This window comes from Nyctibius grandis, chromosome 8 (assembly GCF_013368605.1).
Source record: "Nyctibius grandis isolate bNycGra1 chromosome 8, bNycGra1.pri, whole genome shotgun sequence".
Taxonomy (NCBI): Eukaryota; Metazoa; Chordata; class Aves; order Nyctibiiformes; family Nyctibiidae; genus Nyctibius; species Nyctibius grandis.
The window spans coordinates 23,122,890-23,137,597 of record NC_090665.1 but is presented as its reverse complement, the minus strand read 5'-3'; positions in this window follow the sequence as shown (position 1 = coordinate 23,137,597).

Here is a 14,708-nt window from a genome sequence, read left to right as displayed (position 1 = left end):
TGAGCTGTGCCAGCTTTTTCAGGCTCATGACTCCTATCTTCCGGCGGTGCTTCTTTCGGGGGAACAAAGCCAGCGTCAGCATCTTCGTCCAAGTCATTTTTTCCTACCCTGCAGAAGAACAAGCAGTTACAGGGTAAGTGCTGGGAGTCATAGTCACTCCTCTCCATTTGTCACCCTAAACAGATGGGCAGCCTCGAAAGAGGAACAGCATAAAAAGAAGGCTTTTGTCCTAGCATGCTCTTGTCCTGTCCCAGCCACATCCCAGGCCACTGCAGGAACTCTTGTACCACCTCCAGCAGCTGCTGCTGCGTGTCCCAGCGTTACTGATTGTCCATCGGGTTCAGTTTCCAGTGTCCTTGGTGGCTTTAGTGGAAAGAAGCAGGCAGGTCTGTAGGTTGCTGGCTGACAGCTTTGCCCCCATGGCCATATTTATGCAACTTCTAGTCATGACTGTCTCGGCGGGGGGGAGCACACTTACCTGGGCATTGCTAGAAACGTTACAGACGAGCACTCAGCTGCTCAATGAAGTCATTAATATGTATGCTCCGTGCCTGCTAATATTAGAAGTTCAGAAACAACAGATAACGCTTTTACGGGGCTGTTAAAAGGAATCTTCCTCAGACTCCTTTACTGAGAGGCCTATAAAGATGGGTTTGAGTGGCTTTTACATGAAAAAAACATTTTGTCACATCTTCAGTTCCTTAACTCCTTGATTAAAACTTTAATAGCTTTATGACAAAAACTTGCCACCTCCTGGTTGCCTAACCTGACTGTCCTTGAATCGCAGGGAAACCGCACGTGCTGGGCAGACCAGTTGCACAGAAGTCCCACCACACTTGGGACATGCATGAATGCCTTCACACCGTGCAATGGCAGAAGTTTTCTCCTGAAGCTTCTAGCTCAGCACAGTGAAACCAACTAAAGAAAAAAATATTGAAATTAAGACAAGCCCAAAAATCTACATTGTCCATCCTTGCTGCCCAAACGTGCATTCTTGACAGAGGTTTGTCTAACCTGGTCTTAAAAACATCTATTGGTGGAGATATCCCAACCTGCATCTTTTCCAGGGCTTATTTATCCTGCAGTTGGAAAGTTTCTCTCAATGTCTTTTCAAAAGTATTATTGTAATTTTTCCCCCTATCCCCAGTGGGAGACTGATTTACTGCCTTACTCTGTGGTAGTCTTTTACATACTTAAAGGCTTAACTAGTCTCCCTAGTCTTCCTTCCTCTGGATTAACCAATGCCAGTTTGCTCAGTCTGCCCTCATAGGCCATGTTTCCAAGCTCTCCAGTCCTTCTTGCTGCCCATCTCTGGTTCCTCTCCGGTCAGGCGTTATCTTTGGATGTTTGTCCTGAAGCCTGCCCTGCCCTGAGCAGAGGGAAGGGGTTGCATGGTGTGCACACATGCACTTCTGTCCGTACTCTCCATTCCATTTGCTCCTCTCACAGGTGGCTGTTGTTAGTGGCTCATGTTCAGCCTGGCACACGCTGCACTGACCAAGGCTTTTTCGGTAGAACCCGTGCCCGGCCAGCCCCTCGCCAGCCCTCCCCGGGCAGCGGCAGCAGCCAGCCCCTCCTCAGAGAGGGACGTTGGGCAGAGCGGAGCACGATGCCACTCAGCCCCCTTACCCTCCCGGGCACGTTCCTCCTTGTGGCCTGTTCAGGATGCCGGATTCTTGCGCAGGCAGGATGAGTCTTGTTTTCTGAATTCCCGTGGGTGCACTTTCCAGGCAAAAGTGAAGAAAAACAAGAGTTAGGCCACGGTGTTTCATCCCTTGGCGAGCTCCAGACAGTCTCCTGGGGCTGAGCAAGTCTACCAGAGCCCATGATTCGTTATGCCCACGTTGTATTTATCTCTTCTTAGTGTTGGGACGTTGCTGTTCAATAAAAATACAACACATTTAACTGGTACAGAAATGGCAGACCCCAGGCAGCAACAGCAATGAGAAGGGAGGATGTACAATCCCCGCTGGCACGCCTGCAGCGTATACGCACAGCAACGATTAGGCAGGTTCAATTGTCTCACATTGCAGTTGCAGACAACATTACCAATGCAAGTCCACACACAGCCCAAGCTAAAAAAAGATGGGTCTGGTTTTTTTTGATGGAAAATTCTGTTGTCACTGAGTTGCCACACACAGAAGAAAGCAAAATCTCACTGGGAGCCAGGATTCTGCCTGGGAATGGGTTAGCACGAATCCCAGCAGCCTGTGGGCCATGTTTTCATCTCCAATTTCTATCTACACAAGTAGAGAGGTTAGGATGGTATCCTAACCTCTCCATCAGAGGAGGGAGGGTGGGGCAGATCCTGAGCCGGGACGTAGCCCATTGGGGACGTACCTCTGCTCAGCTGCCTTCTGCTGGCCCTGCGGCGGGGAGCGGTCCACGCTCGCTTCGGTGCACAGCAGAAGGAGTCAAAGCATGGGGGAAAGGCATCAGTTTAAGTACCTGGAATGTATTAAAGGCAGCGTTCGCTCTTTGCTCTGTCCAGACACCAAGTTTTACCGGGGTCTGGCAGGGGGCTGGATTTATTGCAAGATCCAGCCCCTAGAAAATGGTATGAGCAAAGCCCAGCGCGGCAGGTCACAGGAGCTGGGGTTCTCTCAGATGTGGTTTTGGTCAGGGTGACGGACCACATTGGTCCCCTGCCACCGGGGCCCCACGCCGTGCCCTCGGCGCAGCACAACCCCAGGTATGCTGTTTTATCATCTCCCTGGGCTGTGACTGTTGTTTTCCAGCAACCCTGTAGGCACAGCAGTGGGGTGAGGTGGAGTATGCACAGGCACAGGTAACCCAGCCCTGCTCACTGCCAACCTCCTCCCAGACTGGCGTAGGAGAAGGTTGCTCCAAAGCCAGATGATGATGCACAGGAACACACAGATGAGAAAAATCAAACCACTCCCTTTGGTGTTACATTCCAGCCAAGCTAAAAATAGTGACTGTGCAACTGCAGGTAGCATTTTCTTTGTTTTCTTCACATGGGAGAGAAGGTTCAAGTCAGAACAATTAACACCTAGAGTGATTCCTGCGATCAGCATCCCTAACACGATTATGTATGCTGCTAATGTCTTCAGCTCCTTGCAAGTATAAAATGAGGAAGAAAATTACATTGAGCATTATTTAAGGCAAGAGGGAATTCATACACTTTTAAAGCTTAGCAGAAACCACATCATATGAATCCTTTTTTTCCCCCCACGCCTTCTTACTGTCTTGATTATGGTAAAAAAAAAAAGGTAAGTTAGCCTTTCTAACTAAGAACACAAGGAACTCCTTTTCTGCAGAAAAGGATGATGCAGGTTACACAACCTCAGCAGGGGAACTTGAGGTCCTTGCTATTGCTACAGAACCTACCGTCCTCCAAAAACCAAATCTGCAGACTGATTAAGTTCAGAATGCAACTGAAACATCTTTAAATTACCTCTTATAAACATCTAAAGCAATATCATAATTCTGGAAGAAAGTCCAGTCCCACCTACACTGCAAGCCATAAACCTACCAAGGTAGCAGCAGGAGGTAATTGGGTTTTCCCGCACGCAGCCGTTACGAGCAGAAAGGGACGGGGGAGGACTGGTAATTTTTCACAAACTCATTTCCCAGAGGTGAGGCGTACGGCAGCCCCGTCAGTGTCTGGAGAACGAGGACATCTTCCTTGGGTCGCAGCCAACAGTCTGGGAGGTCAAGGATGAGCAAGAGGAATTTCCTTGGACAAGAGCGGCGTCCCCCAGCCCAGGCTCATGGGCAAGAGAATTCTCCTTGCAGAGCTCTGTTTTATTTCTCACGGATGCTTGTTTTTTCAGGCGAGCAGGAAGAGTGCAGTTGCCTGCAGCCGTTACACGGTCAGTATTCGTTCCTTTGGGTCAATGGAGGTCGGTGACCATCCTTTATAGATTTCCTGCCTGCAGAAGAGCTGTCCTTCACTCTGCAGACACGGGAGTGCAGCTGTCACACCTGAGATGTGACCATTAGCAGTCCCCAGTCAGACTTCGGTTGAAGCTAGCCCCAAAACTTCACTTTCATTATGATTAATCCAGACATAGACAAATAATATGCTTATTTTTGCAGTCACTCATGCTGCTCCCCACTCCATCAGGCCACGGCTGAGGGCACAGTCTGGCAATTGCTGCAGAAGGAGCTGCCTGCCCTCACCGCTGCCTGCCTCCCTGGCCCAGCCCGGAGAGCAGCCCTTAGTTTGCTTCTGGGCAAAATCAGCCCCAATCTGCCTGACTTTGCATTGGAGTAAGCGAAGAGCTTTCACAGGCTGTGGTCTGCCTCTGCGTGGGGTTTCTTAGGGTTTGGGTTTGTGGTTTGTTTTTTTTTTTTTGGGGGGGGGGGGGGGGGGGGCGGGGAAAGCAACAGTTTTCCCCATGAAGGTGAATTGCACAGCCCTGAAGTAGTAACACACCAAACCCCTTGCCTTTCCTCTCTGTACTGTAAACCATCACGGGGCAAAGATAAAAACACATCAGGGCACTGTGACTGTGTCAGAAGTTTTGCAGGGTCGTTTTTTCTTTTCCAGAGAAATATTCCAAGCCAGAACTGCTTTTACAGGCGAGTTTTAATTTTGTTTTCTTGTCCCCCATGAAATGCAAACAAACCACATGGCTCAAAACTCAAATGAGCTTGGTCTGGGGCTGGCTGAGTCATCCTGTTTGATTGTCACTCGATGGTAATTAGACTGTGTGCACTAAACCGTTGCATTACAAGGTAGTCCAGAGTCAGACCCCTGAAAAAAAGATCAGACACTTCAGCCAATCCTGTCAGCACCTGCCATTAGTGATAACACAACATTTTAACAAAAACCAAGAGCTCCAACATGGGAACCACTCAACTGAAGTGTTTTTCTTGACGGAATTTAGCATTTTTTCTTAAGTTTGTTAGGAAAAAAAACCCAAAACATCCAGCAAAAAACTTTGTTAACTGAAAAATACATTCAACAAAACATTTTCAAGTAGTTCTCATCAGGACATACAATTTATCACCAATCCTCAGAGTCCCGGACAAATTCAAGGCAGCTCTACAAGCCTCCTCCTGTAGAGGAGATGTTCCAGCCCAGACAGAATTAAGAAACAGTGGATCCAGCATAGATACTGTATGCTCTACTGGGTGTATGTCTGTGCAGAGTTGAAGAATTAGGAGCTTATCTGAGCTGAACTCAATGCAGTAAATCTACGAAACCTCTAAAGATACATCAAAACTGAGCACACACTGAACAGAGAAGGGCAGCCTCAGCAGAAACCACTGTTTCCAGGTTCATCTGCACCGTGGAGTGTTTTGTACCCACCATGCTATCAGTGTATAGGAGTGCTTTGGGTTGGACCAGAGATTTTGGCTCCACTTACCAGAGGGCATCACCTCACGCAGTTCCTCACCCATAGCAAAGAGAGCCGGAGATGAGGGGCCTTGCACAGGCTTGCATACTTCTGCGGGGTGTTCTCATGTCGATTGATCGAGTTGTCCGACTTGCTACAGCCAGGCTGAAATTAAAGGAAGTGTTAGACAAGCTTTAAGAAAAGAAATCATTGCTTATCTTCCTTTTTAGTGAACTCATGACAAGCTAACTGACTTTAAAAGGTCCAAATGTATGCTGCTCCTGCCTGCTTCTGCAAGCTCGGTGTTACCCTACGACCCCTTCTTTCCTTTAAATCCAGAACGGCGCTTTGAACTTACGAAAGTGGAAAATTTCTTTATAAGTCATCAACTACACGATGCTGTGCAACGCTGCACTGGAAAGGGTACGGCTCTCCCACCGTCCCTGGCAGGGAGGCAGCAGGGTGTTTTTGCCATGTGTCGTTTGCATTAAAAGTTAGCATTTTCCCCTTGGTTCTCCTGGGTCTAGTTTAATTATTGTATGTGTACCTCATCCTTAACACACTCACCCTGAGATCCTGAACTGATTTGCAAACTAAATAACTGCATTTTCAAGTTGCAAACGTGGAAGTTCAGGGACAGGTTTTACAGCCCTTACGCATGCTGATCCACGCTCTTGTGTGCGAGAAGTTCGTCCGCAATCCCAATGAGGCATTGCTCAACTCAGCAGCATGCCACAGATTCTGCATTTTTAGGATTTCCAGAGAACTCGTGGGGTAGTGAGAGTTGTTCAGTCTCTCACTTTGTGATAGCTCATTGCAAACGCAAGTTCACTCCTTTCTGATTCTGGAGCCTGCTATTCGGGGGGATTTTTAGATCTACAAATAAAATTCTTTCATGTTCAGTCTTGCTGTTGGTTTCCTGAAGAAGTGCAAGAAGGTTATTGTAAGGGTGCTGGAAATGCTGATTACAGCCTGTCCTGTGCCCATGCTGTTCATAAGATGACAGGTACTTTGACCCCTCAGTTGAGGAAGTACAGTAGGGAAAGGCAAGATATCCAACAGGACCCGGCTATCCGGCATGCTGACTTTCAAATCTCCATCCCAAACAGGATTAAGAAGAGCTCACACAGTGCCTACTGCAGCAGTGCCTGGAAAGGCGCTTTCCAGGACCACGGATGCTCGTGGCACTGGGCTGCACTTGTACCGTCACAGCAGAATTTACTCCAAACGAGCCCTGATGTAACAAACCAGGGACTGGGGCTGAGACCATGCTCACCCTGAGCCCTGCAACCTCCTGATTTAATAAAATACCTAAATTTTTTTCTACTAGAAGCACAGTGTGGAGGTTGTCAGGACAGCTTGCCAGTCCATTACTGTAATTTAACATCAAGGTGCAGTTTTTTGGGGCCGATTTCCAAAATACTCCAAGGGAAGAAGTCTGTGGTTGCTCCAGTGACTGGCAACCACGCGACTCCGGCAACTCTGACAAGAAACACACGCAGCTACTGCTGCCCCAGCCTGGTTGTAAGAAACAAACCAGAGCACACAAACACCTTCCCAGCCACCGGCACCCACCTCTGCTGCGGGTTCGCTGCCTGTGTGGTGCCAGCTAAGAGTGCAAAACAAATGGAAGTGGATTTACACAAGGGAGTAGCATCCCCCAAGCCAATGGCTGTTCCTCATCAGCCTCTACCAGCAGCCAAGATATGGTTTCAACATCGCAGCATCACTAGCCAGTTTGGGTCTGGCACTTCCCTGGAAGGTGCTGTGGGAGCAGCCAGGCCACGCCATTCTCTTACTCACACCAGCAAGAACAGGCTCCTCTCTGTTGCAAGGGGCTGCCCCTCCTGCCCACCGCTCCCAGAAAACTCCCCAGCGTTGCCCCTTATACGACAAGTATAATTAAAGTTTTCTCTCTTTAAAATTCACAGCAGGCATGCTTTTTTAGAGAAACAGCAGTCCTTCACCATGCTTACAATGGACTCACACAGCAGCACTTGCTATTATGTGACTGCTGGTTTTCTCAGAAAAAAACTGGGAAAGAGGAGGTGACAAAAACAGAAAAAAAAAAAATAACAGCAGCACATGCAGACAGATTTTTAAATCCCCCATCAGAAGCGTGGCTCTAACACCATGCAATTGGTGCAGCATGGACCCAGCAGATACTCAGTGCTTCCCTTTGACACACCAGCAGGTTAGCTAACCAAAGTAACTGAAATAAAGTATTTGAAATCTAGGTTATACTGGTTACACCCAGGGGCCAGGATCCAGAGAAGACCTTTCCTCCTCCCATCGCCCTGCAAACCACAGGCTCATGGCCGGGCTGGCCGTGCCTCGGTCCTCCCACATCCCTGCATGCTTCCCTGCTTCCCAAAGGTGAGGGGATGCCGCAGGGGAGGATGATGAGGTCGGCTGCAGCCAGGTTGTCCTGGCACTGGGAGGGACCATTCCCCACGCTGGTACAGGAGGATTCGAGGTGCAGAGGAGAGCTCTGGCAGCTGGCTGTGGGGGAGCGCTGCTGAACGCCGTCGATGGCAAACCCTGCTCTGCGGGATGAGCACCAGAGCACTCACCATAAGGCACAGCATCCCTAAAAGCACCGGAACAACCCCGGGGACCCACAGCCTGCTGGAAAGCGTGCAGCTGACGCAAGAGGTAAGTGATGTTTATGCTGGTGAAGGAAAACATATAGAGGATTCTTCTCTGGCCTTGAGATTGCAGATAAACAAGGAGTTGGGACAAATAAAGATGTCACTGGTTGATAACATATGCACAGGAATTTCCAGGCAGTGATTTATACCAGCTCCAGTGTTATTTGCCAGTGTAAAAATACAGTCACAAGCAAAATATCTAGGATGCAGCCCTCCCTCCTCCTAAACACACCTCACCTGAGCCATTTGCTCAAGTTTGCTTTGGAAGTGCTTAAGTGAGGGTCTGCAGATGCTGTGTGAATGCTTGGGAGGCATCTTCTTAGCTGGTAGCCCTTAACACCTCGCCCGTTTTGTGCACAATGCTCACGAAACTCAAGTACAACTTTCCAGTTAGTATTGAGGTGCAGGAGAAACCAAATCCCAGTTGTTCTGCTGGCATGGTAGCAAAGGCAGGAGAGCAGAGCACTGGTGTGACCAGTTCGGGTGCAAAGCTGCCTTTGCTTACAGGGAGGCTTTTCTCAGTTACCTTACTTATGGCTGGTGTGGGGTAAGCTGCTGGTGGTTCTCTGTTCAAACTGCCTTGGCACAAAGAGGTCTCCAGCCCACAGCCTTGACTGTCCTTTGGCTTGGAGGGTGGTGTTCAAAGCACAACCTGGTTGTCCACCTGACCTTAGCTGCACAGCACAACTACCTGTTTGCAGACGGCCATGCCTGCAAAGCAGTTACACACCTTGGTTTGAAGCACCAACCCTTTGCTCTTCGTCCCCTCACTTGTAGCTGCCAGCTCAGCTCTGCCAGACCCGCGGCAGGGCAGGGCGAGGACATGCCTTGTGTCCTCCTCGGCAGCTTTCATACAGAGAGGATGTGCCTCCTCATACAGAGGAGGGACCACCTGATGCGGCAGGTCTAAACACATCCTGGAAAAATCAAACAAAGATACCAGCTCCTCTTGGCGTTGACATAAAACCATTGCTCCCTTTCCACCTCACTGAGCATTGCAGGAGCCTCCCACCCTGCACACCTCTGGCTGTAACTATCACACTAGCAGCACCATGCGATTGCTGCGGCTTTTTCTGAAATCCCTCCTTGGAAACCGAAAGAGGGATCTTTCTAAAGTTGAGGAGGATGGCAAACATCTTCACTTCCCTGCTCCCTCCAGCCACTGGAGCGTGAATGGTCCATCAGAGGAACATCATTTTGTTCTTAAGACAGTCTCCATCTCACTCACTGCTTTCTGCAAGACTTGCCCAAATTACTTTCACCTTGATTTTTCATAGTGCTAACAATAACCCTACTCCTCTATCATCCCTTGGATGCGTAGGATCATATTTCTTCACAATTGCTGTACCTACCTTTCACCAGTGTTTTGGTGCTGCCTGCTTGGCCCATGCTTTCTTGATAGATTTGATTTTTAATACCATGTCAATGTTTGTCTTTTGTGCGTTTAACACCTTAATTGTCCCTACGAGGTAATTACAGCAGCCTTCTCCTCTCTTTTCTCATATTTCCCACTTCCTCGAACACGGGATGCTTCAGCCCCTGTGAGCACACTGTCTTGCAAGGTGCCTCTCTCATATCTCCCTCATATCTCCGACGCTTGCTCTCTTCCTTTACTGTCTGGACTTGCTCACCATTAGCGTCTCATCCGCTTGTGGCTTGATCCTATCTCCATGCCACATAATCTTCCTGCATGTTGTTTTTACTCCTGCTTTCTCACCACCCTCTTCAGCTGCAAACATTGCTTTCTGAAGCTGCAGGCTCCTTGGCAATGCCTCCCCTGCCCTGTGCAGCGCGTTGCCTCTTGCCCACACTCTCCCTGCCAGGCTGGCTTCCCTGCTCGCTCATGGCCTGTTTTAACCTCAGAGTGGCACGGTTTCCATCTAGGCACAGGCAGACCCACTGACACAAAATTTCTCTCGGTGACATCGACCAAATCCCTCTCTAGTGTGAAGCAGTGACTCTCTAGTGTGATGCTCCATCATGGCCAGCATCCTCCAAGCTCCTCCTCTCCTCCTGTTTCCCACAGCCATACACCTGATGCAGAGGCATGCATGCCTCAGGCCATGTCCTCTCCTCCCATACGCAAGGGCAGGATGGCAGCAAAGGCAGCACACCCTTCCCGAGGGACTTGTGTGGAGCCAGCAACAAGGCAAGGAAGGAGACTGAACTGATCCAATGCCAGCCTTCACCATCCATGCTTGTGATCCCTATAAGACCTGTACAGCCGTTCATCCCAACCTGGGGGCTGCCATTCGAAGGAAGGTCTCCTGCCAGGGAGATGGCTTGTGAGTCCAAAAGTAGGAGGGAGGAGAGCAGTGATGTGGGCCCAAGTGCTGCAGGAGACATCAGACCATGCAGCACTCCCAGCGCTGAGCAGACACTCCCCACCAACCCTTCCAGCCCGTCTGCGCGAGCACAGGACCCCCAGGGATGAGGTTTCTCCTCAAAAAGTAGTGCTGTGACTAGCTTTCTAATTAGAGGAGAGGGGCAGAAGATCTGCCCTTGCAAGCTGCCTGGCTCAGAGCACAGGGAACACAGCTCTCCCTTGTCCTGCCTCCACCACCACCTTTACTTGCCTAGAAATCCCCCAGACTCGAGAAGAAGAAAGCATGCACGCTTCTGAACACTTAGCAAGAGAAAAGCTCAGACCAAGCCTGGCTACCCCAGTCCGCAAGGGTACCCTTAAGGGTGTCCTTCCACCCGCAAAGCCCGCAGACCCGCCACAGGAGCTGTCTGTCCGAGCGGGCTGTCTTTCCGGGTGCCCAGCACCCACTCCCTTGATGCCGGCACACTGAGGGGTGCTGGCCCCAGCCCAGGCTCTGCCCCTCAGCACGTTACTTGATGCAGATAAGACCGTTCATGGTAACTGTCCTCTCCACCTGTTCTGGAGCTTTATCCTTCCATCTGTTGCTGTACAGACACACAACTGCAAATCCACAACCACCACCGCTCTAAACGGGCGCTATCCCTGATCCCCCTCACCCCACATCTCCTGCATCTCTTCTTTTCCAAGACACAACTTCAAAATAGGATGTGACCTGAGAGCTGCTTATATAAGGGCGTGCGAAGGGGAAGCGGTGAACTGAGAAAAGATCTCAAGGAAGTGAGGTTCACAAGATGATTTCTGCATTACCTACAATAACACAGGAAGCAAAAGACTCACTATTAGATAAGAACATCAGATAACGGCTCATTTTCTCAATAGTCTACTGAGCTGTAAAAAAAGATTTAGCCTTTCACCGCTTCCTGTTTTCACGGTGGCGGGGTGCATCCCCGCTGTCCTCCAGCCCCTGGTCTACTGCAGGGGGTGGTGAAGCCAAATGTCACCGAGCACAAGATGAGCAGCCAGCAGCCTTTGCCATGCTGAGAGATGAACACCAGAGTCCCCTCCACGTGTCCATTTGGAAAGAGGGAGCTGGCCTTGACAGCACCTTCCTTGAAAGAAAGGAAGGTCCAGATTTTCTCAAGTCGTCTTTGAATGTGTTGGCAAAAGGCCACCTGCAGCCATTGGCCTTATTCCCTCATGCATGTGTGTGTACTCACGGGAGCCCAGCGAAAGGGCCGGGGTTAGCAGAGATCCATGTGGACCGATTTATAGAAGGAGGTGGTTGTTTGCAGCCCCATCTGCGAGGGGTTTGGGGTGCAAAAGCTGGAAGGCTGCAGCTGGAAGGTGGTTCAGGTTTAGAGCAGCTGTTGTTATTTTAGTGGCAGCAGCCCAAGAGAAACATGCAAATCTTTCTCTGTATTATATTAATGACTCACCTAACCACACTGCAAAGTCCTTCCTGGTGACCGTGATGCTGTGCTGTACCGAAGGTGCAGGTCTAAACACAGAAGATGGAAACAGGTGGGAAAAGCAGAGGTGGCAGGTGCAGAATGTGGAAGAGAGTAGCTGCAAAATCTAACCTACCTCAGCCTCCCCGAAATCCTCCTGACAGCTGGAAAAGTGTCAAGCAAAAACTTCAGCTTTTCAAGGAGGCAGATGGAGCCTGAAAGGGAAGATGAATAAAAGCCACATTTTTATTTTAATACCTCTGAATCAGAGGCAGTAGGTCTGTTCAGAAGTTAAGCGAGGAACAGCAAGCAGGTTATTGTACTGTGCTACATGGATTTTAAAGATATTGGCTCAGAAATTTAAAAGGGAAGAAAGAGGTTGCCAGAATATGCCTCCTTGAATATAAAAAACCACAGCTGGAACAGGGCAGCATCCACAGCATGTGAATGAGAGGGGCTGCAAGGCTGGGGAGGAAAGCAGGGCGATACCGCAGCAGACGGGTACGGAAACCACAGGACCGTGCCGAAAGAGGGCAGAAATAGGAGCTCTGAGGAAACGCTTCTTGCAAAATCCACACCGAGCGAAAAGGCAGGATACGGTCAGAATGAGCACGCAGATGGTGGGAATACAGACAGGCCAGGGCAGAGCCTACCTGCGGGCAGAGCTGCTGCGTTTGCAAGCGCAAGGGTGATTTGCAGAAACACGAAACGAAATAAAGAATTTTGCTGTGGAGAAATAAATCACACGCACATAGTGCACGGGGAAGAGCCTGGTAGCGCTCTGTACAGGGAGGGATGAATGGAGAGAGGGGCATCACCAGTGCAAGAGATATTTCCTTATGAGGTTTGCTCAAGGGACAGTTGCCTCCTTTGACTAGGTCTCTGCCCTGAGCAATGCACAGCACAAATATGGCAAGGGGAGGGGAGACAATGCCAAGGTACCATAGACACCACTCAGCCATCCTTAGACTACATGAAGGAGAGAGAGCTCCTGGTGATACCTACTGAGCTGGAGTCAAAGGGAGCTTCCAAACAGGGCGTCTGATGCTGAGGAGATGCCACAGCCCCGCTGACATCCCCTGGCTCCGTTCAGGCTGTCCAAAGCAGTCGGTGCAGGTGCTACTTCTCAGGTCTCCTTAGTGACAGGAGGAGGTTTTGAGACCCTAAGCAGCCTACCCGATACACACAGCCCCTGAGAAACATCTCTCTGATGCCTAGACATAACCTGAGGGAATGGTTAAAGTACGCAGCTCATAGAAAAGTCAGAGAGACAACAGAGTAGGTTCCTTTTCTATGGAAAATAAAAGGATGGTGACCTTTGCCTCTGTTCAGAGCTAAACGAGTATGCAAACCAGACACATTTCCCCATGCTTAGAATAAGAGGTATCTCTGGTGATGGGGCAAGTGCCAAAACATTTTCCACGCTGGAGGCTTCAGCTGACTTCCTCCAGGGGTAAAAACAACTAACCTCACCTCAGCTGAGCTCTCCGCGCTCTGAGGAAGGCATTGCTTTAGGAAACAGCCATTTGGACCATATCCTGTGCCCAAACCAATTCACAGGTCGCTACAACAGACACCAAAAACCTGAAGGTTCATATATGTGATATACTGAAGTGGCAATAAGCAATAAAAGGACATAACCAAAACCTCATCAGGTTTATGAAAGACTGCTTCTAGTTTGTAACCTGTCAGCAGCATTTTAACAACCTTCTTGGAGAACAGAGTAACTGAGCAGTGACTGCGGGTAAATTCCCATCTATTACAAGGAGTTAGCAATAGGCCTCCACCTTCAAAACCAGATTCACTGGGAACAGAAAGTTTTGCTGTGAAACGAAGCATTCCCAGTCTCTCTGCTGCAACTGCTAACTCACTGGCTTCCTCACATAAAGAGGAGAGGATGTTACAGGGGACGCTCTTGGGAAAGCAGGTTCCCAAGTTCAGGAGCAAGAGAGGCTGGGGAGGAGCTAATGGGTCAAACAGCCCAAACCGAGAGGATGGAGCTGAGCAAAACCAAAACACAGCAGAGGCTTCCACGCTCCCAGCTGACTCACTGGCTGACGGAGAAGGTTGCTGAACCCTTGGATTTCACAGCCTGCCTCTGTAAGGGGAAAAAGCAGGAGGGGGTCCTGAGGCACGACCACCACACAGCAGCCTCGGGATACACTGAGGCAGAGGAGCTGCAGCTGAGACAGGTTCCTACCCACGCTCCTTTATCACCTCCTGTCACCAGCATTTCCTAACCCACCTGTTATTAAGATCTCATCATACATAAGGTCTTGACCACAGCCCTGTCATTAGCTACAAGGGCTAATTTGTGCTGCCCTCCAACACCCGCAGTGGAAAACATGATTCAGGTGTTGCTGGGTTCACGTTCTGCTCAGGAACAACTGCAAATAACAGACTGAATATGCAGAAGGGGGACAAATACCAGATGAACAGTGTAGGAGACAGCAAGGAGAGTAATGAACAAATTCAGAGAAGCTGGGTAAAATAAACAGGACAGAGAAAGAACATTTCTTTAGGGCAATGCAACACGGACAGTGCTTCTCTTTGATAGTGTGTATGAAACCTCCCTGCAGGTGCCAGAGCAGCTGTGGGATGCAGGAGAGCCAGGGCCCATGGACCCACACGGCCAAGGGGACCCGAGTGTCCTGCGCGAGGTGGTATAGGGGTCTGCCAAGGGAAGAGAGAAGAGAGCCACCACGGTTAACTTAACTGTATCTATTCCACTTCAAAAAGCAGGTAATCTCAGTCTGAGAGAAACGCTCAGCTGGGGCGATGGCCCTGGGGCTGCTCTTCCTCTCCATCGCAGAGAGCCAGAAACACGCTGCGTTTTGGAGTCATTGCAGCGCAGCCGGAGCACACTGTCCCGAAGGGAAAGGCTGTTATAACACTTTGCACTCGCAACTGGAAAATGCTATCAAGGTAGAAAATGCTTTGCCAGGATGGTGGCAGGGGCTGCTCCGGGGAAATG